Here is a 26,966-nt window from a genome sequence, read left to right on the forward strand (position 1 = left end):
GGAACCGCAGCCCTCCCGTTTTAGTTACTACAGTAAGAGCATTTTATGCCCTAAATTTCCCGTATATATTTTTTGTACTTATTTTTCTTAGTTGTTTCACACCTCATAAATTCTATGCTTATTTATTACTGGATTCCGTACATACGTATTTCCTTCTGGGTTTTAGAGTATCCAGAAGAAGAGCTATTAAGGGGACCTGTACATCACGGCCTGTAGTTTACTGGTTATTTGAAATTTAATAATGCAAGACTGTCACTAGATTCAGGAATGAAACTTTTATCAAAGAATTGGTATATTGTGAGCTCTAGGTGAATTACATTCTAAATCTGTGGAATACATTGTGCAGTGAATATTGATGCTTTTCTTACATACTGAAGCCGGCCGGTGTGGCCGTGCGGTTAAAGGCGCTTCAGTCTGGAACCGCGTGACCGCTACGGTAGCAGGTTCGAATCCTGCCTCGGGCATGGATGTGTGTGATGTCCTTAGGTTAGTTAGGTTTAATTAGTTCTAAGTTCTAGGCGATTGATGACCTCAGAAGTTAAGTCGCATAGTGCTCAGAGCCATTTTTACATATTGAATTACACGTAATTGTTATTTTAAGTTCAATGTACTTACACACTATTCCAAATAAAAGATAAAAGACAAATTTTATTCTTTGAATTATTACCTTGTTGAAACAGCAAACCAGTAATATTTACCAGTTTCATGTTTTGATTATTTAAAAAAATGTATTTTAAGCGTCAGTTTTTTCTCCTAATAATTTAAGAACATAATATGACACACTGCAGCTTAAATTACTTAATCCATTGTTGAATAATGTGGTTCATTGTGTAGGCAAGCACTATGTTATTATTCATCCATAGCTTTGTTTATGTAGCTTTAATAGTGGATGAGATACCGGTAACAGTATCTCTGTATGCAAACACGTTGATTACAGAAAATTGAACCTAAAGACTTGTATGACATTTTCTTCTGAATAAAGACATTGCAAACCATTCCGGCTGGCTCCATAATCTTGTTGATACCTTTCATGTCCTTTTCATTATCTTTAGTTTTGCTTCTTTTCTTTGTTATTCTGGCCTCCTTTTTCATGCTTTCAGCGGGTTTTTCAGTTTATGTGACATTTTGCCTGTCCGCCCATACCAGCACAATTTTCATGTTGTTCCTAGTTTTGATGCCTGTTCCGCTCATTGTTTTTAATCTTTACTCCATCAGGCCGGCCGGAGTGACCGAGCGGTACTAGGCGCTACAGTCTGGAACCGCGCGACCGCTCCGGTCGCAGGTTCGAATCCTGCCTCGGGCATGGATGAGTGTGATGTCCTTAAGTTAGTTAGGTTTAAATAGTTCTAAGTTCTAGGGGACTGATCACCTCAGAAGTTAAGTCCCATAGTGCTCAGAGCCATTTGAACCATTTTTACTCCACCATTAAAACATATGCAACTGTTGAAACGCATTCTGATTTTGTTTTATGCCATGTAAACATTTTTCCTGCACATACGACAGTCGACAGTTTCTTCAAAGACATTACATAAACGAGGTTCTACGGAAACCGCTGCGCCAAAATTAAATGTTCAAATGTGTGTGAAATCTTATGGGACTTAACTGCTAAGGTATCAGTCCCTAAGTTTACACACTACTTACCCTAAATTACCTTAAGGACAAACACACACACCCATGCCCGAGAGAGGACTCGAACCTCCGCCGGGACCAGCCGCACAGTCCATGACTGCAGCGCCCGAGACCGCTCGGCTAATCCCGCGCGGCGCGCCCAAATTAAACAAAATGACATTTAAGCACGAGAATGACGAGGTACTGTACATGAAGTGTATATTTTTAGAATCAGGAAGAACCAGATGAATTTTATTACGTAAAACAGTATTTGTTTTGAGCTCTCATGACATCCAGGACCCACTAACAGCTAAAAATATGCCCAGGACCCTCATGGATGAAAGTTAGGTGGCAACATCGCAAGACGCTAGGATACATAAAAACATGAGCTGTGTGTATCGAATAAATTTTAAATTGCCATCGTTAATATAGTTGCAAAGATTTGTTCTAGTTGGAAAGGAAGTGTGGAAGTTTGATGAGTTACACTACAGCGAGAGTCAAAAGTCTTTTCAATGTATAGAAATGTAAGTATATTTAAATGAATATATTGTACAAACAAAGTAGTATGTTTAAATCCTAATTCAGTACATGACTGATAGAGGTGTTATTATGTTGAGGGGATACAGTATTAACGTTAATAAGGCCTTCGAAATTTGTAAACAAGAAACTCGTTTATTTGGTCCTCACTAATCTGGATTTCCGGTTTATCCGGATTCATATTTTGTGTCCCTTGGTATTTTTCCCTTTTTTTCTTATAACACGAAGATATGTAGTCGGTGAGGTACATAGGCTGCTTATCACTAGGCCGGTAATTTAGCCTAGTACTGAGTGACTGAGGAACTCAGAGTGTGTGAATGACATTGTTTCTCAAGTATTGTACATCAATATAACGGTGTATTGGTGCCCATCTAGTAAGTTGCATAGTAACCACGCCAACAGCACTCCACCACAGCTCATTGTACCTCTGGTGCGATTCTCGACAGGTGTGACACCATCTGGTTAGTGGCGCGTGTGAATGTATCTGCTCTCTCAGCCATCTGTTTGTTTTGCACTGACGAGCCTTCTCCCCTTGAATCATCTAAGCGTGCACATCCCATGCTTCCACCTACAGTTACTACAGTCAGTCTTAAGAAGGTGTACTGGTATTTGTATAGTGCTGAACATTTAGACTTTTTGTATTTAGTAGAATATACATCCGGGTTTTCGATTTTCGGTTTTCCAAAATAAAAGTGAGAATTTACGATCGTCCTCATAGCTGTACCTCCAGCAGTACCTCATCTCCTGCGTTCCCAGTTTCGCAGAAGTTGTCCTACGAAAATTACAGAAGTAGCACTCCTGGAAGAAAGGATATTGTGACGATATTCCTTCGTCACAGCCTGGGGTTAGAGACCCGGTCCGGCACACAGTTTTTATCTGCCAGTAAGTTTCACATCGGCGCACACCCACTGCAGAGTGAACACACAATCTATTTCATAATCTATTGGCACTATAAATATGTTATGAGGGTTTTTAAAAGAACTCTTTCGGTGCTATCTAGAACTGTCAGCAAAAGAGTTGTGCCAATTTATTATAATTTAGACCAAGTGGGTCTCTCGTAAATGATATTATCTCATTAACTGTTATCCCCACAAAAAATTTTATTACAGTTTTCGGTAGAACCCTTAGGGTCCTATTAATAAATGCCATCAGACCTTTTCTACGAATTTATTACTTTTACATGACAAAAGTGAGTCCCACATTAATTATCTCATATAATGTCATCGTCACAAAAAATGTTGTTATAGTTTTTGGCAGAAATTTGTGAGTGCTATTCAGAACTGTCATCAGAACTATTCTACGAATTTTGCTTTCGTAGAGAAATTGAGTATCAGATTAAAACAATTATCGTATAAACTATTATCTCCACAAAAATGTTCTTGTCATTTTCAATACAACTCTTCGGCTACTATCCAGAACTGCCAACAGAACTGTTATACAAATTTATTTTTTCCAAACTGACAAATAATTTTTTACCACACCAGAATTTTGCCGAGTTATTGTTTTCTTCCCGAAATTCTGCAGAACTATTCGTGTTTTGAGCAGGGAAATCTAGAACTATTGTATACATATCAAGAACCATGAAAAAAGGTATATTTCTCCTAAAAGGGGTGCAAACTTCACGGGAAATGCTCATAATCATTCCTTATTAAATGCAGTTACTACTTAAACAGTTACCTGTACAGAAAATGTTGCCAGTATTTTCGATAGAACTCTTACAATGCTAGCCAGAGCTGTCATCAGAACGTACGAATAGACATAATTTTTTTGTAGAGTAAGTGAGCCCCACAATTAATCAATTATCTTACAAACTATTATAACCACAAAAAATGTTATTATGATTATCGATAGAAGTCTTGGGGTGTTATCCAGAACTGTTCATCAAAACTGTTGTAAGAATTTATTTTTTTTCTGTGGAGACAGTAGGTCTAACATCAAAGCAGTTACCGTATAAACTATCATCGCCACAAAAAGATGTTATTAGGATTTTCGATAGAGCTCTTGATGTTCTGTTCAGAACTGTTGTACTAACTTACTTTTTGCAAAAATTGACAAAGAACGTTTTCGATACGAAAATTTTTTCGAGTATTGTTTTCTTCGCTAAATTCTGCAGGACTATTCAAATTTTGCACAAATAACTCTAGAATTTTGGCATTTCTATCAAGAACTCTGAAAAAAATTTACATTTCTGAAAAAAAGGGTGCCAACTTCACAGTAAGTGAAAAAATTTTCTCATTAAAATGCAGTTATCTCGTAAACTATTAGCTGCACAAAAAAATGTTACTTGGATTTTCGATAGAACTCTTGGAGCTCTGTTCAGAACTGTGCTCACAACTCTTGTACTTATTTACATTTTGCAGAAATTGACAAAAAATGTTTTCGATTTGAAAAGTTTTTCGAGTATTGTTGTTTTCATCGCTAAATTCTGAAGAACTATTGAAATTTTGTACAAAGAACTCTAGAACTATGGCACATCTATCAAGAACTATGAAAAAATGTATATTTCTCGTAAAAAGGGGTGCTAACTTCACACGACTCATCGATTGACTTAAGTACAAGGGGAGTCCCACTAAAGACTGCGACACCGATACATGTTACCATGCCGCAATGTGATTCTAATCCTTGTAAGTCACACCAATCCAATACTTAGTTCTAATCCTGGTGGTACAATATGGCAACAAGTGATAAAACCACTCTAATCCATTGTTTCCTTCTAGGCCATATCTGCAGCTTAATACGTTATTCGAGCGCGTTTATTACTTACAACTACCTGATACGTCATCTATAATCTTAAAGCCAATATTTACAGCAGTAATTCTAAACCTGGATAACAGTGAGATACGTTAAACTAAAAACCAAGCACATGTAGCGTAATGTTATGCAGGCTGTATGCAGGCTGTAATCTCTTTCAAAATCCAAAAGTCAAGGTTTTTCAAGAGTAATGTTAAACCAAATCTGGAATGAAGTGTATACATAAAACAACGTAGATGTAAAATTCTCCACGTTCCATATGATATTGAAACTAAACTTCGAGCAATCATTTCCAGATGTATCCACATGAATAGAAAAAAAGACAGATAGTCAACCAGAGTTCCTAAACAATTATCAAAGACACAAAAAGATTTTCTGGAAGGTGTTGCTTGCCGCAAAAAAGTCAGTAAATGTCAAAATAATACTTTATACATCAAAATAAAAGTAAAGCGGTCAGGAAGGTTGCAGAACAAGGCACAGGCAAACAAACAAAATCACAGTGACTTACATATAATAGACGGAGGTAGCTATATATTGGCCACGACATCTTGGTAGATGATTGTTGCAGTGTCTGTGTGTTTATTGGTTGCATTTTTCCATATGACTTGTCAAGCCAATGGCAGCACGGCATCTCTTGCAGCAATTGTCACAAGTGTATCTGGCTGCTGAGGCAGGAGCAGTGGTAGCATTGCGAAGCTTTTTCTGCCTTAATCTGTCTAACAAGCCTTCATCATGCTTCGACATTCCAGATGATATATCATCACGCTACTCTGGTCTCATGCTAGCCCGTGCCTCCTATCTGTTTGTGTCAATTCCAAAGCCCTCCATATCTCGTTTACAGGAGTCCTTGAACCTCAATACAGGACGTCCTACAGGTCTTTTGGCTATAGAGATCTCTCCAAGCATCACCTCACGTGGTAATCTGTCAGGATCCATACGGTGGACGTGTCCCAGCCAGCGGAATCGTCTCTGCTTCAGGATAGCTGAAATACTGTTGCAGTTAGTTTTAGATAGCACTGCTTCGTTGATCACTCGGTCCTTCCACGTTGCTCCGAGGATGGAATATTTTTCAGGTACAGCAGATAAACTACAACTTAAGTTCCCAAAATCAGAAGATCTCGCAGTAAAAAATTATGCAGCGAGTACAATGCTGTTGTTATCGACTACAGATTATGAAGTCAGGAAAACAGTACAAAAAATTTTAAAAAATAAGAAATCACCAGACGTAGATGAAGTGACAATCTCTGTACTTAAAGAATGCATAGATAGTATACAGACCTAATAAGCGAGTGTTTCAGATCAGGTAACTTCCCTGAGTATCTGGAAGGTACTGGAAAGATTCTTGCCTCTACTAAAGAAAATTAATGCAGAACATATGGAAAACTATAGACCCATTTATCTCCTGTCTTCATTCCAAAAATAGTGTAATCCATTATGAATTACTCAAATAAATGTAACCTCCTCAGTGAAGCATAGTTTGATTTTCAGAGTGTTAGAAGTACGAAATCATTCTCAGTAGTGTTTCGAAAGGCGTTACTTGACACACTCGCCAACGATCATTATGTTACAGGTATATTTTTAAGTCTTTCAAATGCCTGTGATATTATTTACTATAAAATTATACTAAAAATCTAGAATCATGAAGTATTAAGTATAAGAATTCCCTGTGACTACCTTTGATCATACCAATAAAATATAGTACAAATCATAGACGTGTCACAGGCTTCAAATAAACAAAACTCGTACTGAAATATTTATCATACCGAAGTATCTTAATATAGGAGACCCTCATGGCGGCATCTCAGGATTTGTTTTTTATATACATCAGTTACTTTTCAAGCAATGTTAGACACGGGGAGATAATTATATTTTCTTATGACAGCAACATTGTAAGCACAGTTAAAACACCAATTATCATAAAATAAACTTACTCTGAACATAAAATGAATAAACAGCATAAATTCCTCCCCATGGAGGGAAAATAATTCCAAATAGTTAAATGTGAATGAAAATTTCATTTACTGCGTAGCAAACAAAATTTTTACGGATAAACGTTGACTGGCATCTGAAGTGAAATTGACATACACCAGCAAATAAAAATGTCATTAGCATGCTATGTTCCAGGAGTCCTGTCTTCAGGTTGTAACAGGCGGTGTCTTATAGCTACATATTGTCGCCTTATTCACTACATGTTTGTCAGGGTCCCACAGTCGCCAAACTACAGAAAAGTGCTGTACGAATAATGGCTAAAATTGTAAAGGAACTTACTGAAAATATCTGCTTAAATGGTTCAACAGTGATAACATTCACAAACAGAAACATTTATGATCTTGCAACAAGATCATACCAAACACACGTTTACGAGTGTAGATACAAAACACCATTCCTACAACAGAATAAAATAGTTCAGTAAGTAACCCAAGGATATTCCAGATATTTAAAAAGTCTGGTAAAGCAGACCTCTTAATTAATTCATACCGAAAAGGCAAGAATTATTTAGATAACAAAGAGTAGGGAATGGACAATATAAATATTATTAAATAATAAAGAACTGTCAGTCTACTGAAAATTATCATAGTTAAATGAATCTTGCTGTAAAATTCAATGCCCAGGATCTATTATGGAAAATTGTAACCTCTTTTTATTTTCTTGACGTCAACGTCTCATTCATTGTGGTGAGCGGCTGTCTTAGCTCTTTCAGATGAGCCGTGAAGAATTTGATAGAATGGTGGACATATCGTGAAGAGTGAGCTTATGTAAGTGTGTGTGTGTGTGTGTGTGTGTGTGTGTGTGTGTGTGTGTGTGTGTGTTTGTGTGTTTAGTCCAATGAGTAATACAAATGAATTGTGTAAAAATATCTTTTGATAACACAATGTTACTGTAACCATGCATTATTAATTTTCGAAAAACTGTTTCCTTATTCAATGAAGATGACAAATCTGACATTATTATGTAACTGATCTATGTGTGATTAAACAATTAACTAACTATATAAGTTACATCACAGACAGGGGGTAGGAGGAGCAGAAATGGAGAGAGTTGATGTGGAGCTCAGAGTAAGTGAAGAAGGTAAAGAGAAACAGATAATATTTGAGCTAGGGTAGCCAACGACTAAACTTATTCATAAGATCAGTTAGTTGTGAATGAAATAAGAATCGCTATAACCAATTATTCTTATATCCATTTTGTAAAAAGTTCTCGAAATTGCTTTCCCCTATGCTCTGTTTGATCATTGAGTAACCTGTCTGCCCTTCTTATCATGTAACTGTAGATTTCCACTTCTTACAAAGTATTCATCCGGGGGCTCATAGAGGCAACATGTATAAATCCAATATCATTTCCTATGTGTTGCATTTTACGCTTATTTCCACTAAGGCGATTATGGAAAATAGATTTTTCTCTAGCTGCCCCTAATTCATGCTCACTACCCCGCGTCAGAAAGCTAATTTGAAGATAAAAGCGAGTTTAATTAGCAGGTAAATTTTTATGATGCAGTGAAAAAATTAGTCAAACTGTATCAGTGTTCACAACCATAAGCTTCATAATATTTTTGATTAATGTTTAAACAAAAGCGACATTCATTGTTTGTTATCAGACATCTAGGGCCTTGTGTGTAACGTGTGGGGCCGAAAGTGCACCTATGGTGTTACTAATTTTCAGTGGAGTAGGTGGACAAGGTTCCCATCTTATTGCTTTGCGCAAGCTGCAGTACTCCACACAGGTCTCTTAGTCATCACCCATGGCCACCACCACGCAGCAAAATTGTGCTATACAGTTACGCCATGAGCACTTTTGCCCTAGCAGCACCCTGTGGAGGTGGGGCTGCGTGTAGAACTTTTGTCTGCTCTTTGGTATTATTTTTTATTTACTTACAGCAATTACATATATTCTTTAAATGAAAATACATGAATCTGGAAGTAGGAAGTTATAAATTTATATATAATTTAAGAAGAGAATTAAAAGAAGACAGGAAATGGTAGATGTATGTGTCCCTTTACCAACACCACGCCAAGTCCAGTATCCCCGTGTGATGCTATCCATTTTATCACTATCTGCTTGAACATCACTCTTCGGAAAAACTCCATTTGTTCACTCAAAGCGGATCTAATCTAATATACGTTGGTATTGTTTGTTATTGTGCTGTGTGAGATAATGTTTAAGCTGCATAACAACCACGACAACTAGGTTAGTTAGTATACAAATTTTGCGTGGCTTTTGAACAATATACTGCCTCTATGTAATGTAATTAAGTTATATACGTATCTCATGTCGCTCTAGAGGAAATGATGAGCCACAAGTAATCAAATTATCAATCTTGTAGAAACATATTTACACAGTAAAACTAGTTTCTTTGAGCAGTGTACTTGTTAATTTTGTGTATATTGCGTAATGTATATAATATGTCACTTTTGTATATTAACACTGTTTGGACTACTGCTTACTTACTCAATATTACATTTATATTACATTCATATCATTACATTTACAGTGATGTGTTAATTTATATTACTCCTTAAAATGATATGTGCGGTTTTAAACTGGATCCCAGATAATATTTATGCAGACTATTGCAGTTAACTTCTGTTTTTAATAACATTCATGCCTAATGAGATATAAATTGCAATCTTTGAGTAATTTTCATGTTACTTGTTGCGCATGTTTTGTGCGTTTTATATTGTGTGTTCCGTGTGATATGTAATGTCAGTGTTGTCACCGTTATTCGTTTCATCATCTGTGGCTCAGCTACTCGAGCAGTCTGTGTCGGCCTGCCTTCGTCTTCTGCGCCTTCTGTATTGATGTGTCTGTTTGTATATGACATATTCTGCTTCTGAAATGTTGTTAGGGATTGCGTTCAGCTGTGTCCATGTATTTGGCTCCCTCGGTGGTTCGTATAGTGTAGTTTGCGTTACGTGTTTTATCTTGTTATGTAAGTGTCTGCACCTAATGCATTCAAAACGGAAGTGTTCTGGGGAACCAATTTCCCCGTAGGTGGACAGCTGAGTATTTCTACACTGCCATTTGTGAAAATTGCAATACCGAGAAGGAATTACCCGAACAGCGCCACACTTGGTGGAAGTGGCGACGTGTGTGCAAGCAATACGTGATACGTTTTGCAGCGAAATGGGGTACACGTAGGCCGAACAGAGCCCTCTATTGTCGGTCCGACAGGGTCGGTGTTGCGCCTAGTGTTGTCGGTGCAGAGCTGTCACACAAGGTGGAAAAAATACAGTGAGTGCCACTATGCCTCGTCGACGTCAAATGGAGCCATATCGGCGTATGAGTTCGAATAGGGCAGAATGATCGGTCTCCGGGAAACGGGATTGTCATACCGTGACATTTCGGCTAGCACAGGGCATGCTGTTACGACAGTGATGCGTGTGTGGAAGCAGTGGGTAGAGGAAGGTTGTACGCAGCCACAAGCGAGAACTGGTCCACGCGACATGACAACAGCACGGGATCACCGTCATCTCGTCCACATGGCCATTGCGGTCCGTACAGGGTCATCCATAGTGTTGCCTCGTCGCTGGAGCACTACAACAGGTGTGAACTTGTCTGCATGACGGTTCGTCGCCGTCTGCTGCAGGTTTTACTGATTGCAAGCATGCCATTGTGTCGGCTTCCATTCTCCAGAAACCACAAGCTCCTCCGACTGCAATGGGCCAGTGAACACCGTCACTGGGGTGCTGAGTGGCAACATATAATCTTTTCGGATGAGTTCCGCTTCAACTTGTCCTACAGTGATGGCCGCCTACGTGTCCAGCGGTACCGTGGTGAGCGCAACCTGGAGGGCTGCACTGTGAAGCGGCGTAGCAAACAAGCACCAGGTGTGATGGTTTGGGGCGCCATTGGTTACAACAACCGAGCTCACCTCGTACGTATTGCGGGCACTTTCATCAGCAACCGGTACTTAAGGGAGGTTGTAGAGTCTGAGGTAGTCCCCCCTGCTTCAAGCATCTCCACAGGCCGAATTTCAACAGGACAATGCCCAGCCACATTTTGCAAGGAATGTACAGGCCTTCTTCGAAGAGCGACGGGTACCATTGCGTCCCTGGCCTGCACGTTCGCCAGACATGTTGCCCATCGAATATGTCCGGGATATGGCTGGTCCGCACCTGGTGCGTCACGGTCCTCTGGTAACCGGTGTCACGGACTTGGGGGCTCGGATACAAACTGCGCGGAGAGAATTCCCTCAGGGACATACTCAGAACCTTATTGATTTAATGCCACGGCATATAGCACATCTAATTGCAGCACATTGTGACCATACGACATACTGAATAGTAGGTCTCAAAGGACATGTACAGATTTGAAAAGGTAATCATTTGTTACTTGTCATGTACCTAACCTGCGGTGTTAAATTAATTGAATTCATGCGCTTCCTTCGTGGTGTTGCAATTTCCACAAATGGTAGTGTATAATGATGAGTTAATAGGTGGTCGCAAAAGCACTGAAGACGACACTCGTGCTGGTTGGTTAGGCAAGGTCGCATTGTAGGAGGCCGTTAATCCAATTTATATTGCGGTGGTCTAGTACACTACGTCCTATGCATAAAAAAAGAAAAAAACTGGCAATAAGAAAGTTAGCTACGCACTAATTGATACAGTTGCTGACGTTTCAGAAACACTTAACAATAGAGAACATTCGAATGCAGATAATGGCAAAGTCTGTGCGCAGTTCTTAGGATCATTTGAGGTGGACTCGTGACCATCGTTGAAACTTAGATCCGTCACCAGCTCTTAAACGAAGGGAAAGATAAAAATAACCGACAAAAGTCCATTTTTTAATTTCAGGGTATACTGATGCTGCATATTTGTTCGGGAAGGGCGAAAACATTACTAACCCATGCAACGTTTCGTTACGTTGCCATTTGAAACAGGATTTGACTGAAAAAAAACAACGTAGAAGCAGTATATATGTGGCAACTCTGATGCAAAGTTTCCGCCGCTAGACAGCACTGCAGTCATGGTGCTGCAGCCGTGTGACGTCCTCAAGATGAGAGATGGGAGAAATTTATAAAATTGCAGGAAATTTAAAACTGGCAGGAAATTTAATAATTAAGGGTTGCATTGAAAGCATATTCACAAATGCAACATGGCTGGGAATTTAAGATAAAATTCCAAATGGCGGAATTATTCCATTACGCTTTGTACCCCCCCCCCCTCTCCCCGCACACCCACACTACTCCAGTCAAGCTAGTGACGGCATAGCATTAAAATGTGGTGTAAAATGGGCCAGATATGTAGTAAGAAATTGCTTATGGAGAGCTTTACTTGAACAGCGACCTAAATCGAAGGTATGCATTATTTCCTTGAGAATTAAAGATATTTTCGTACATATACATACCTCTACATTTTATCAGTGTAAAAATTACGCCATGTTAAAGTATCTAATTGAAAGTCAAAGATATTTGGATACAGAAACGTATCTCTGGTCTCATATGGAAATGATGAGTACAAAATGACGCCAAGTTACATTACTTCAATTAAAGTGAAATGATATTTGTATCTGAACTGCGTGCACACACACACACACACACACACACACACACACACACACATACACGCACACACGCACACACACACACACACACACACACACACACACACACACATTATTTTGAGTATTTACGTAGCTCACAAAAATGCATCAGCTTGCCCCAAAACTATATCAGTTTGCCTCAAGACTGAGAGACTTATACGAAAACTGTATGAACTTGTCCCAAAAACCCCTGGAAATGTGTCAAACATCCCCAAAACTTGATAAACTTACACAAAAAATATATTAACTTAGCCCAGAAGTATGTCAACTTATGCCTAAAATGTTCAGCTTGACTTCCAAAACTGTATCAGCTTACTCCAAGAATGAGAGAAATATAATTGTCAGGAAATGGGGGGAGAAAATCTGAAACAAAAAGACTTTCAATGTAAAACTTTTTACACTGTTTAGTATTCAATATTTTTTTTCATTTTAATGTAATGTTTTTACATTTAATGTTTTTACATTTCAGCATAGTCTGTTACATATTTTGTAATACTAAGGGATAGTCAGAGTTTGTACATACAATGTTTTTACATACATACACTATTTGGGCAAGTACAACAGATGACTAAATTTCCGTAGAAAAGTATACATCAAGATAATGAGAATCCGAGTAAGGAACATGTGAATTAACATCAGTTACAAAGGTTGTAGTTACCTAAACTTACAATCTGCAGTTTCCATTTCTTCCACATATATATTTTCATTTATTTACATTAATTACATATCTGACAGATATTTGCTCTGATTTCACATCAGTTACGAAGATGGTAGTGATCCACATTACAATCTACATATGCACTTACAATCTACATAAATTTTACAAGTGTTCTCATTTTTACAGATAGTTACAATAAAATCAGTCATTTTTCATACAGTTGTGATAAGAAGCCAGCTGCATTTATCTTGTTCGGAAGTATCATGTATTTGTTATCATGTACAGATAAAGCAGATTTATGTTGTTTGACAGTAGAAAATACATGACTTTTAAGTTAAATCATGTACTGTAGAGTCATTTGCGTTTCTTAGTACAACACACATTACCTGTAATCATCTATGATTAACCTGTTAACAGAAGGTCGTTTTATGCTTTTCGACCTGCGTGTTGTGCACTCAGAATCAGTCTCAAGACCATTCATTTTAGGTCAAAGGCCAACTTATGTTATATCTGATTCACTGTTAAGAGCGTCCTCCATCAAGTGAATCTTTTTTTTTATTTACCAGTGCAACATGGTATGTGTTGTTTACTGGGAAATGTGAAAGTATCGAACATTGCATGTAGGTCACAACTGATATCCTGGTAGGCATTTGAAGTTGGAGAGTAAGCTATTTGTATCTATGTGGCACAGTTTTACATGATTTAGTGTAAGCTTGTTTAACATATATTCGTAATGGAAACCGAAAAGAAGCGTTTTCTAATTATTCAGAATGGCCATTTCTGCTACAACTGGTTTATCAAAGTCTATTTAAGCCTGCTGAGTTCAGTGGTGGTTAGTCCGAAAATTTGGATAGGCGATTAATTCAGCTGTCACAAATCTTTCCCAGAATGTTGTCTGCCTTAAGACCTGCATCTTTCACACATTTTGCATGGTTTTTCCAAGCACACTGTTATTTACAAAATTTATTTGCGGTTACAAAATCTTTCTAACATTAGCAACATTAGGTATGAAGATCTAATTTATCGGTGACATATAAAATTTTGTGCGGAATCGGGACTCGTACTCGGATTTCCCACTTGTTGCGAATGGTCGACTTAACCACATTGGCTATTTGACCACCAATAGACAAAATCTTCATACCTAGTGTAGTTAATGTCAGGAAGATTCCGCAGTTGCGAATAAATTTCATATATTTATTACAGCTGCAAGTTCATCACGAACGTCTATTTCTTCAGACATTGTTAAAAACAAATATCACAACACATGACAGATAAAATGGCGATCTTAATGCTAATGTTGAACGCAATAAAAATTTTGTCTCCTTGAAACCCTGTGGCGAGAATACAAGTGAAATTGCAAGCGATGGGATCATACACAGTGTGACACGCAGAAGTTTGGGTTGACATGGATGTGCGCTTGGACAGTCGGAAAATCCAGGTTTGAGTTCCACTCCAGCACAAATTTTCTTGTTTCACCAGTGGGTAATATCTTCATACCTAATGCACCTAATGTCAGAAAGATTCCGCAACTATGATTAAATTTCATAAGTTTAGTACAGCTGCTAGGTCGTCACCAATGTATATTTATTCAGACAATGTTAAAAATAAACTCTATTATTTAGTAATTTGAAAAAATTCCTCCCACAGTCAGTACTCGCACTCATGCATTTTTGTGCATTAATTTAAATGTATGGCTTCATCCAGGGAGCTCGCCTAATGCTAAAGTCGATGAATCTTTTTTAAAACCTAAATATGATACAAACATTGTTTCAAATTTCTGTAATGAACAACATAGTTTTTCTTATCATATAAAGTTGAAATTAATTCTCTTGGTTTCTTATTATGAGATGATAATAACTTTTGTAAACATAAGCGCAAATCCAAATGTAAATCAAAATTATCTTTGTGGATTCGAGATCTACTTTTAATAGGCACCCTACTTTCGAACTCTCTGGCATCTTTTGAGAAAGACTTTCAAAATTAGACACTGGTAGATACTGCAACATCGTCCACCTGTATAGGCTGTTCACGTTTAGATAAATGAAGTAACATTTGTCAATTTCATCATCATAATCGACGTCGAATCTGTTGTTGGCAACTGTATGTCTGCAAGAACAATGGTCAATTCCATCTTTAATTAACCTTTTAACAGACTGTATTTGTTTCATATCAGTTTCAAGCTGTAACTCTTCTTTGACAATTTTCAGTAGAGCATCCCATTCCAAGCCAGCTGAAGTAATGTATTGGGCAGGATCTGGTTCTCATGTTTTAAAACATAGACTGTGAAATGTTTCAGACATGTCGATGGGGAACAGAACGTCAGTTTCTAAAAATAAATCAGAATATTCTCCAAGTGTGTTACAATTGAATGTTTTCCAGACACTGTAAGCCTTTGTTATTGTTTCAGCTGTTAGCAAACTTTAAGAGTATTCGATTTTGGGAAAGCGATCATCCAGCAGAAATTGATACGAACCAGCACAGAAAAATTCCCTTCTGATTAACAAGATTAAACTCCCGATCAGCAGGAAGATATGTCCTCATTATCCTGAGTTCATCATAGTTTAGGTATGATGCGCACTTTTTGAGTGAACGCACCGAAAAATTTAGCGAGTTGATAAATCGGAAATTTATCTAGCAGTGGCTCCCTTCCTAAAACACAGCAATACTTTTCGTAAAAGATTTATAGTTTGCAATATTCGATGGCTGAATAGAAAGATGACCTAGGTTTAATTTAATTTCTTCCTCAGCATCTGACAAGTTTTGCCCACAAAAAGATTTGTCCAACGTAATTGTGAAATTGTAAAATATAACAGGCAGTGTGTAGTAAGAGCTGTGGTTCACAATACTGCTAGGAGCTGCTAGTCCTCAGTATACATGGGTGAAATGATAGTGACCTCTGTGTTTAATACTGTTTTGCTCAAACTAGCGAAACGCTGATTCCTCCTCGGGTCATAACACCATGTTTATATTTCACAATAAATCCACAGTGATTGTGTACAGCTGCTCAGTGAACCATCCCATGCAAACACTGTCTCTGTACAATTTAATCTTGGAATAATCCTGGTTTTAGGCCAAACCACAAGTAGCAGGCAGTGTAGAATGGTTATAGAAATGTATCCGATCAGAATACGACTGTAATGAGCAACTGATACTAATATGCATAAACCACAAAATGTAGCTTCAATTTGTTTCTGAACTTTGTAAATTCTGTAAATTGGTTCTCTTCATGACGTATGACACTGTTGACCAATTTAAACTGTCTGTAGTCAACTATGTGCGCATCTAATTTTTCTTTGGGAACGAAAATAACAGAGGCAGTGTTCACATACTACAGCTGAATGCTACAAGCTTTTTTATGCAATAGAAATGTCATGTATTTGTATTAACAGCCTGCAACATAATAGATTTACATATTTCTTGTGACCGTGTTTTGTGATATGTAGAGGTACAGCTCGAAATTCTTCGTCATCCTTCTTGTCATCTACAAGCATTCATTCATTATCAGAACAGTGGGTGCCGTAGACATGTCTTTGTTCTGTTTTTCAAAAAAAATAACTTTACTCAGCTCTGCTGGGAACAGTGTATTGGCAAAGTTTAATATGCTTGCATATATAAGATACTTCTGTGCAATTTCTACATTCTGCTCTACAGGATACAACGTGGCTAGAATTGACCACTTTAAACAAGAATTCTTTGATCACCCACAACACAGCCACTAACTGGCTACCCGTGAGTTTCATCTCTGCTCACATGAGTCACTGGCTTTGAAGACAAGATTCTGGCGTAGTCAACGAGCTGTAGAACAACGTAGAGTACTGGTGGAAAGCACAGGCAGCTGCCTTCTATAACTAGGATATTGGAAGGCGGGCATAACGCTACGACAAATGTGTAAGCCGGAATGACGATTAAGTTGAGAAGGAGCTGGAAGATGCGAGTAACTACACTCCTGGAAATTGAAATAAGAACACCGTGAATTCATTGTCCCAGGAAGGGGAAACTTTATTGACACATTCCTGGGGTCAGATACATCACATGATCACACTGACAGAACCACAGGCACATAGACACAGGCAACAGAGCATGCACAATGTCGGCACTAGTACAGTGTATATCCACCTTTCGCAGCAATGCAGGCTGCTATTCTCCCATGGAGACGATCGTAGAGATGCTGGATGTAGTCCTGTTGAACGGCTTGCCATGCCATTTCCACCTGGCGCCTCAGTTGCACCAGCGTTCGTGCTGGGCGTGCAGACCGCGTGAGACGACGCTTCATCCAGTCCCAAACATGCTCAATGGGGGACAGATCCGGAGATCTTGCTGGCCAGGGTAGTTGACTTACACCTTCTAGAGCACGTTGGGTGGCACGGGATACATGCGGACGCGCATTGTCCTGTTGGAACAGCACGTTCCCTTGCCGGTCTAGGAATGGTAGAAAGATGGGTTCGATGACGGTTTGGATGTACCGTGCACTATTCAGTGTCCCCTCGACGATCACCAGTGGTGTACGGCCAGTGTAGGAGATCGCTCCCCACACCATGATGCCGGGTGTTGGCCCTGTGTGCCTCGGTCGTATGCAGTCCTGATTGTGGCGCTCACCTGCACGGCGCCAAACACGCATACGACCATCATTGGCACCAAGGCAGAAGCGACTCTCATCGCTGAAGACGACACGTCTCCATTCGTCCCTCCATTCACGCCTGTCGCGACACCACTGGAGGCGGGCTGCACGATGTTGGGGCGTGAGCGGAAGACGGCCTAACGGTGTGCGGGACCGTAGCCCAGCTTCATGGAGACGGTTGCGAATGGTCCTCGCCGATACCCCAGGAGCAACAGTGTCCCTAATTTGCTGGGAAGTGGCGGTGCGGTCCCCTACGGCACTGCGTAGGATCCTACGGTCTTGGCGTGCATCCGTGCGTCGCTGCGGTCCGGTCCCAGGTCGACGGGCACGTGCACCTTCCGCCGACCACTGGCGACAACATCGATGTACTGTGGAGACCTCACGCCCCACGTGTTGAGCAATTCGGCGGTACGTCCACCCGGCCTCCCGCATGCCCACTATACGCCCTCGCTCAAAGTCCGTCAACTGCACATACGGTTCACGTCCACGCTGTCGCGGCATGCTACCAGTGTTAAAGACTGCGATGGAGCTCCGTATGCCACGGCAAACTGGCTGACACTGACGGTGGCGGTGCACAAATGCTGCGCAGCTAGCGCCATTCGACGGCCAACACCGCGGTTCCTGGTGTGTCCGCTGTGCCGTGCGTGTGATCATTGCTTGTACAGCCCTCTCGCAGTGTCCGGAGCAAGTATGGTGGGTCTGACACACCGGTGTCAATGTGTTCTTTTTTCCATTTCCAGGAGTGTATTTCAAATAAAACAATTTTTTCTTATTTTCACAGTGGTTTCCCTTTCGCGACAGATGGAACTTATTTTCCGAATAACTCTCGTATTAACACTGTAAGACATACATCAGTATCGTGGCTGATGTGTCTACAACTCTATAAATTACTTTGATCGAAAGCAAAAATTCTCGTTGTCTGAGGCCATTATGGAAACCTAAATGAGCTCCTCTGACACCTCCATTGTATTTTCAATGGATGGAATTGTGAATAATATAGAGGAAAGGCTTTCATGTGAAAGCCAGTGTCGTTCAGAATGAGGCCGTTAAGTTTTATAACTTAGCTGTTTCTTACAAGTTTGTTATTCTTTACCATGTATATACACAACAAGAAAATTATTTGTGCATCACCAGTGGTGTGCCATAAATACATTACTCTTCGATCTACGTTGACATAATGCAAAACACCTCGTCATTTGAACTCTTTAAAAGTGTAAACTACCTTGCGTAGCTATCGTAAGCATACTAATTATACTGAATGTCGGTGAGGCAGTTACGTGTCTATTTGCATTCAAGAAACAGTGTAGTAGTTTTTTAAATAGTGTGTGGACGTCCTGAGTTGCAAACACTGGGATTGCAGCTTTATGGTAACATGGACTGTTCAAAAATGGCTCTGAGCACTATGCGACTTAACTTCTGAGGTCATCATTCGCCTAGAACTTATAACTAATTAAACCTAACTAACCTAAGGACATCACACACATCCATGCCCGAGGCAGGATTCGAACCTGCGACCGTAGCGGCCGCTCGGCTCCAGACGGTAGCGCTTAGTACCGCACGGCCACTCCGGCCGGCTTAACATGGACTGTCAACAAGAGAAGACGCAAGGCGGCTGTACTGCGAATCACAACGATGCAGTACGGAGCTTGAGTCGTTTTCAAAATACAGCCACTTAATGTTAAATACTTTCCCCGTACTGGTTGCCCTAAGCCTACAGTTGCGGTAGATGACGTGTGTCTGCGATTTCTAGCCCACAGGAACCTCTACCTGACTGCCATCATGATAAACAATGAGTCTGTAAGGGCTGCAGAAAGTCATGTGTCAAACCAAACGAACGAAACAGAGTCCATGATTTTTCTCCGTGTTCTACACAGCGATAGTGAGGCCCAGTCATTAAACCTAGACACTATGCTGAACGTTACAGATGGACACAAAATAACCAAGAATGGGCTATGGAAACTAGGTGCAAACTTCTCTCCATAGACCAATGCTGCATATGTCTGACAGATGAGTGTCTTTAACGTGTGAAGAGTGAATTTGTAACGATGACAGCAGACATCCCGTCAGTCGAGCACATCATGGTGGCGAATTAGTGGTGTTCTTGGACGGTATCACGTGGGCTGTATAACAGCACTGTCGACCGTCCCGTGAGAAGCTCATCGTTCCGCAGTACTGGGAGTAATATTCTCACTGTTTCGTCGGGATTTCGGAGATGAAGTCAAGTTTGTGGATGACAATTCCTAGGCTCATCAGGCAGTCATTGTCGAGGCTTTTATTGCCCGAATGGATTGGCCTGCGTGTTCCACCGATTTGAATCCTATGAAATATGCTTGGTATCGACTTAAAAGAATTGTTGGTACACGTCATGATACAACACGAAATCTACTGTAGAATTGCTGCTGAATGCATACATATTATAAAAATATGTGCATGTACATTTGCATGTATGTGTGTGTGTGTGTTTGTGTGTGTGTGTGTGTGTGTGTGTGTGTGTGTGTGTGTGTGTGTTCCACATCTCCTGCTAAACCACTCGAATGATTTCAACCGAACTTGGTACACATACCTTTTACTGTCAGGTAACAATCATTGTGGGCGTAAGAACCACCTACCCAACATAGCGCAGGGGACATGACGTCATCTTCTGCGCTACTAACTGTATACGGAATAAATTTCGCAGAAACTATGCAAAAATGCGGCCAAATGCACATACAGAAGTATATCTCTGCACCAGAAGTAGTTCAGGATTACTCTGAGATGTACCCTTTACCATGTGGCTCCTGCTAGATGCAATTTCCACCCCCACAGTCAGACAGACGCTCCTAACGTTCTAAAGATAAATGCCTGAAAAACTTTCAGCAATAAATATCTTCTGGAGTCGTCTGCGGTAAGGAAATGACACAAAGATTCACAAAATTCCTTACGTAAGTAGTGGGATACTAGGGTACTGGAGTAGTACTAGTTAATGTAAGAAAAACATGAAACTAACGAAAGTTATTATTTATTTTGCAAAAATTCGGAGAAATCACAATGGCACTTTTAGTTATGAATTGAACAAGTTATGTCCTGGTTCTTTTCGGAATGTGAAGTTACCTCTCAAGGATAGGATTCGCTAATTAAATTTCTATACAAAGTTTAAGATTGTTATTGACTTGGCAGAATGGCTGAGAGCCGCGTCTACTCAACTTGAATAATTATCATTTAGAATGTTGCTAGGTACGGTCATGGCTGTTGCGTGTGAAATGCAGTGAACTGTACTGTTGTCGAGGAAATATGGGGCTCGCAAGAGCTGTAGTGCACAATACCATAAGCTGCGATGACTGCTGTCTGCGCCGCTCGCTGCTGACAAATAAGATAACTCTCATTCTATCTGGATTGACCTTCGCCAATCAAACTCTCCCTACGGCTTGATGAAGCCAAAGACTCCTATTCGCCCCTAGTGTAACTATTGGCGCGGTACACCAATCAGATAACCAGTCAGCCGCGATGCCATTCAAAATTTGCTCGCAGGCGTTTAACTATAACTCTGTCCGTTCACACCGCACAATAAGTGTGGCAGCCACCACAGTGCACAACGCTTAAGCGCAAGGACTCAATACAGAGTCGCACACCAATTCGCTCTCGACAGAGGTGCTCTCCCAGTGATGTACTGCGGAGAGACTTGTTCCTCGCTCTTTGAGTACACGTACGAGCGCACACACTCTCGTTACGTGTTCTCGCTCCAAGAGCGACAACGGAATGGCCCCTTTCCACGCCAGATGTGAAGGGGTATATCTTTCGGTCTCTTCCATTACTCCTTCAGCTCAAGGCGTCAGGAATATCGTCTGCCAATCAGCATTGCTCTTCTAAAACAGGAGAAGTTTCGTTTAAGGTGAGCAATCCGGAAATCTGTAGCATCGGCGTTTGCCGTTTGCTGTCTCCCTGTGAAAACCTCTGAAACAGCGTGCTATGTTTGTAAAGAATGCGTAGGCTGGGCGCTCCCACACAATGTAGCGGAATTTGCTTTTAAGCCAAATACGGGGTCGTTCTTCCTTTCACTCGGGCAAACACTGTCTGCTGTACGGGCGGTCGGTCGCCGGCCGACGTAGATAGGTTGCCTCGCCCTCTGAAGGGACCGGCCCCCCAGGGTGCGGTTTACCTCTCCCGAACTAAAAGCCCCTGTGACCAACATGTCTTGAATGTGTGTGTGTGTACGCCAGCCTTGAGTACTTCAATCTCGGTGCGCACTTGCGATTTACTAGTTATTTGCATATCGTTTACATGAATTCATACAACATTGACTTTATCTTATTGAGTTTGGGTTCGAATGAGGCGTCTTGATGTGCGGAATATGATTGTGTGGTTGGAATATGTAAGCAATGAAGGTCAGGAGACCACGACGTCTTACAATGTATAGGTACATCAATCACATGTGAATCAGAAAGGAGGTCAGAATGTAAATTGTGACTCCTTGTTAAACAGGAAAACACACTTCTTTACAGATATTTTTGCCATAGTCTGGCACTTTTCCACAAAAACATGAGGTGGAGGGAGGGAGGGGGGGGGGCAGGTGTTTTGTAATTTAAGATCGCTTCAGGGACGGAACACCATCTCTCGTTTCCGCTTCAGAACAGTATCCGCCGAATCTTGGTGAAGATAGTGATGGCGCGAGCGAAACAGCGGCTGCCCCGCCTCGGCTGCTGCGCCTCGGCGTGCTTTCATTAAGCCGTGAATAGCCGCCAGTGTCGAGCGCTTCTTGCTCCGCCGGGGGCCGGGGCGCCAAGGACCGCGGTCGCTGCAAGAAGCGGCGCCGCCGGCCAGCGGTCAGGCCGCCCTCGCCCGCCCCTGCTTAGCGCGGCAGCGCTCAACTGTTGCCGCCGCCGCGGCGCGCATTCACAGTGGCCGGCAGGTACGCCGCCGCACGAACTGCGGTTGTGCCGATACCCGGTGCAATCTGCATAACATCGTTTGGTCACCAGCTTGTGAAATTACTCGTTGATTAAAGTCAGCGCACTGTATGAAACGACTGTGTTTCCCCATCACGCGAACACACGGAGCCATTCTCAAATAACATCAGGGTTCGGCTTGGCGATGAATACTGCAAGGACGTTTGCAGAGCTGTGCACACCTAAATGTCGTAGCTGAGGCGTTCAAATGCAATAATCGGGTCTAGAGTATGATATCGTCATTAATAAATTTGAAATATTTTACAGAGGTGGTATTGTACAACTTTAATGAATTTTGAGAACTGCATTACGCAATAGACAGCTGTAATTGTACACTACTGGCCATTAAAATTGCTACACCACCAAGATGACGTGCTACAGACGCGAAAATTAACCGACAGGAAGAAGATGCTGTGATATGCAAACGATTAGCTTTTCAGAGCATTCACACAAGGTTGGCACCGACACCTACAACTTACTGACATGAGGAAAGTTTCCAACCGATTTCTCATACACAAACAGCAGTTGACCGGCGTTGCCTGGTGAAACGTTGTTGTGATGCCTCGTGTAAGGAGGAGAAATGCGTACCATCACGTTTCCGACTTTGATAAAGGTCGGATTGTAGCCTATCGCGATTGCGGTTTATCGTATCGCGACATTGCTGCTCGCGTTGGTCGAGATCCAATGACTGTTAGCGGAATATGGAACAGTGGGTTCAGAAGGGTAACACGGAACGCCGTGCTGGATCCCAACGGCCTCGTATCACTAGCAGTCGAGATGACAGGCATCTTATCCGCATGGCTGTAACGGATCGTGCAGCCACGTCTCGATCCCTGAGTCAACAGATGAGGACGTTTGCAAGACAACAGCCATCTGCACGAACCACGACGTTTGCAGCAGCATGGACTACCAGCTCGGAGACCATAGTTGCTGTTACCCTTGGCGCTGCATCACAGACAGGTGCGCCGGCCGGAGTGGCCGAGACGTTCTAGGCGCTACAGTCTGGAACCTCGCGACCGCTACGGTCGCAGGTTCGGATCCTGCCTCGGGCATGGACGTGTGTGATGTCCTTAGGTTAGTTAGGTTTAAGTAGTTCTAAGTTCTAGGGGACTGATGACCACAACAGTTAAGTCCCATAGTGCTCAGAGCAATTTGAACAGACAAGGGCGCCTCCGATCGTATACTCAACGACGAATCTGGGTGCACGAATGGCAAAACGTCATTTTTTCGGATGAATCCAGGTTCTGTTTACAGCATCATGATGGTCTCATCCGTGTTTCGCGACATCGCGGTGGACGCACATTGGGAGCGTGTATTCGTCATCGCCATACTGGCGTATCACCCGGCGTGATGGTATGGGGTGTCATTGGTTACACGTCTCGGTCACCTCTTGTCCGCATTGACGGCAAAAAATGGCTCTGAGCACTATGCGACTTAACTGCTGAGGTCATCAGTCGCCTAGAACTTAGAACTAATTAAACCTAACTAACCTAAAGACATCACACACATCCATGTCCGAGGCAGGATTCGAACCCGCGACCATAGCGGTCGCTTGGTTCCAGACTGTAGCTGCTAGAACCGCACGGCCACCTCGGCCGGCGCATGACGGCGCTTTGAACAGTGGACGTTACATTTCAGATGTGTTACGACCCGTGGCTCTACCCTTCATTCGTTCCCCGAGAAACCCTACATTTCAGCAGCATAATGCACGATCGCATGTTGCAGGTCCTGTACCGGCCTTTCTGGATACAGAAAATGTTCCTCTGCTGCCCTGGCCAGCACATTCTCCAGATCTCTCACCAGCTGAAAACGTCTGGTGAATGGTGACCGAGCAACTGGCTCGTCACAATACGCCAGTCACTACTCTTGATGAACTGTGGTATCGTGTTGTAGCTGCATGGGCAGCTGTACCTACCTGTACACGCCATCCGAGCTCTGTTTGACTCAATGCCCAGGCGTATCATGGCCGTTATTATGGCCAGAGGTGGTTGTTCTGGGTACTGATTTCTCAGGATCTATGCACCCAAATTGCGTGAAAATGTAATCACATGTCAGTTCTAGTATAATATATTTGTCTAATGAATACCCGTTTATCATCTGCATTTCTTCTTGATGTAGCAATTTAAATGGCCAGTAGTGTATATTTTTTTAGACACGGCCGATTTCGGTCTAGGATCAGACAATTATCGGATCCAAAAACCATCTCAGCTTTGCATTTGCTTAATTGGAATAACATTTATCAGATATACATTATTACATCATTCCAGCTGTAACGACACAGGTATAGGTCACACAATGTAGGAACTGTTCCATTACATTTCGTAGAAATTAATTCGTAATTCTATATCATAATTTAAAAAAAAAAAATGCGATCAGTGGCGGGACAGTGGCGCGGAGCGGCTGCCCCTCCCGCCGGAGATTCGAGTCCTCCCTCGGGCATCGGTGTGTGTGGTGTTCTTAGCGTAAGTTAGTTTAAGTAGTGTGTAAGTCGAGGGATCGCTGACCTCAGCAGTTTTATCCCTTAGGAATTCACACACATATGAACATTTGAAAGAAGAAGGACAGTTGTAAGAACCTGTATAAAGCAACCAGTGATATGATAGAGAGCCGAGGGCGCATGTGCCATCTAAGGTAAGGCAGCTCGCCGCTGTAAGGTGCTGCCACCAGCCTGCGAAGTACACACCCAATAATCTGTAAATGTGTTTTAAACGAATACCTGTAAATAATGTTTTTTATTGATCTCTATATATTTTTAAGTAGATCCTAGGGTTAAAAGTATTACGAACCTAGGTAATTAAAGCTATAATGAGTCGTGGCTTTAGGCTTAAGTTAAAATCTGAAGGGACTACCCCGTGGAAGGGTAAGGCGGTAGAAACGTTGCGACAGGAAGTTCCACAACAGTTCTCTTGTGTGAGTCGGAGGGGCTGCGAAGTAGCGTGTGGTGCGATGCCCAGGTACTGTATTGTGTGGTGATTAAAATGAGCACAATCACTGTTAAACGGCCTCGGATGGACGGGAAATTAATGCTACACATATTTCTACTGAATTAAGCAGCTGTTTGTCAACCAATCAGAAGTGGAAATGTTACTACGACGGCCAGTGGGAAGTTGTTCTTTGCTTTAAAGGAGACAGACATTATTTCGCAGCATTACCCACTGTACTGGTCAAATATTACGATGAGAATTACGACTTGGAAGCCAGTGTGTAAAAGCTGCTACACCATCCATTGGCAGCAAAGTATAGTCAGAGGCTGCAATATGTTGCTCAACACCACAAAAGGACTGAAGTATTTATTTCTATGGTGAAGTTCACTATATTCTGTTTTTCATTGTTTTTCATAGTGACGGAAATACTGTAAAAGTCATGATTCGTCGTCCTCTTGTGCAAGTTAAGTAATACAAGTCAACTGTTTAAAAGCAACAAGCTTTATCAGAGTGTCGTTATTGCAGTAGATGTTTAGTGTGCCCTTTCCAAATACAGTGATATGTAATCACCAACATTTTCAGATCATAAGCTAGTTACACGTAGGCCTACATAAAGTGTTTTTATTATTATTGCCAAATTAAGCAAAGTATCAGATTGTGTACAAAATACCAGCAATCTTATTACATTGACAAGCATAATAAAAGCAGTTGCAGAGGAAGACAACAATAGGCATTGTGCACATTTTCATCAATACAAAAAAGATTATTACTGTCGTGTTCAGAAAATACGATTTTACTGACTCATGGCGTGTGACAAACTATGTTTCAACAAAAGTCCAGGTAAGTGTTTTTGTTAAATTGCAGTGAAGTACTATCAGCTCAAAAATTCTTCATGTTCAAAATTATCAGGAAACATCTTGTTCAGTCACTTGTCGATTCTGTGCACAGAAAATATTAAAGAAAGATGTTTATTAATCACAAAAATTGCAAGTAATACCACCACAGGAGCTATGCATCTTCAAGGCTTAACAGGGTCTTTTCACTCAACATTTCACTATTATTTTACATTAAAAAAGTGTCTCAAGTTTAAAATACATTTATACTATACCGATGAAAGTGTCTTTCGCTGAATTAACGAAAGTAATACACGTGTACGATCCATACTGTCCATATGTAGTGTATGTCGTTATTTCAAAGTAGTTATGACTTATATGGTGTGCTCTCCTCCCGCTTGTTTGCTTGTCAAATTACTATATCGGTTTCAGTTATCCCAAATTAAAGATTGTGTGGTAAGAGCTTAACTCTGAAGTGCTTAGAGCGATTAGTGAAAACAATACTGAGGTCTTACTGCACGCGAGTGTCCGTCCATTATAATTACTAGTCCGATTGCCAACCATGGTCATTTTTAG

Source organism: Schistocerca nitens, chromosome 1 (genome assembly GCF_023898315.1).
Source record: "Schistocerca nitens isolate TAMUIC-IGC-003100 chromosome 1, iqSchNite1.1, whole genome shotgun sequence".
Lineage (NCBI taxonomy): Eukaryota > Metazoa > Arthropoda > Insecta > Orthoptera > Acrididae > Schistocerca > Schistocerca nitens.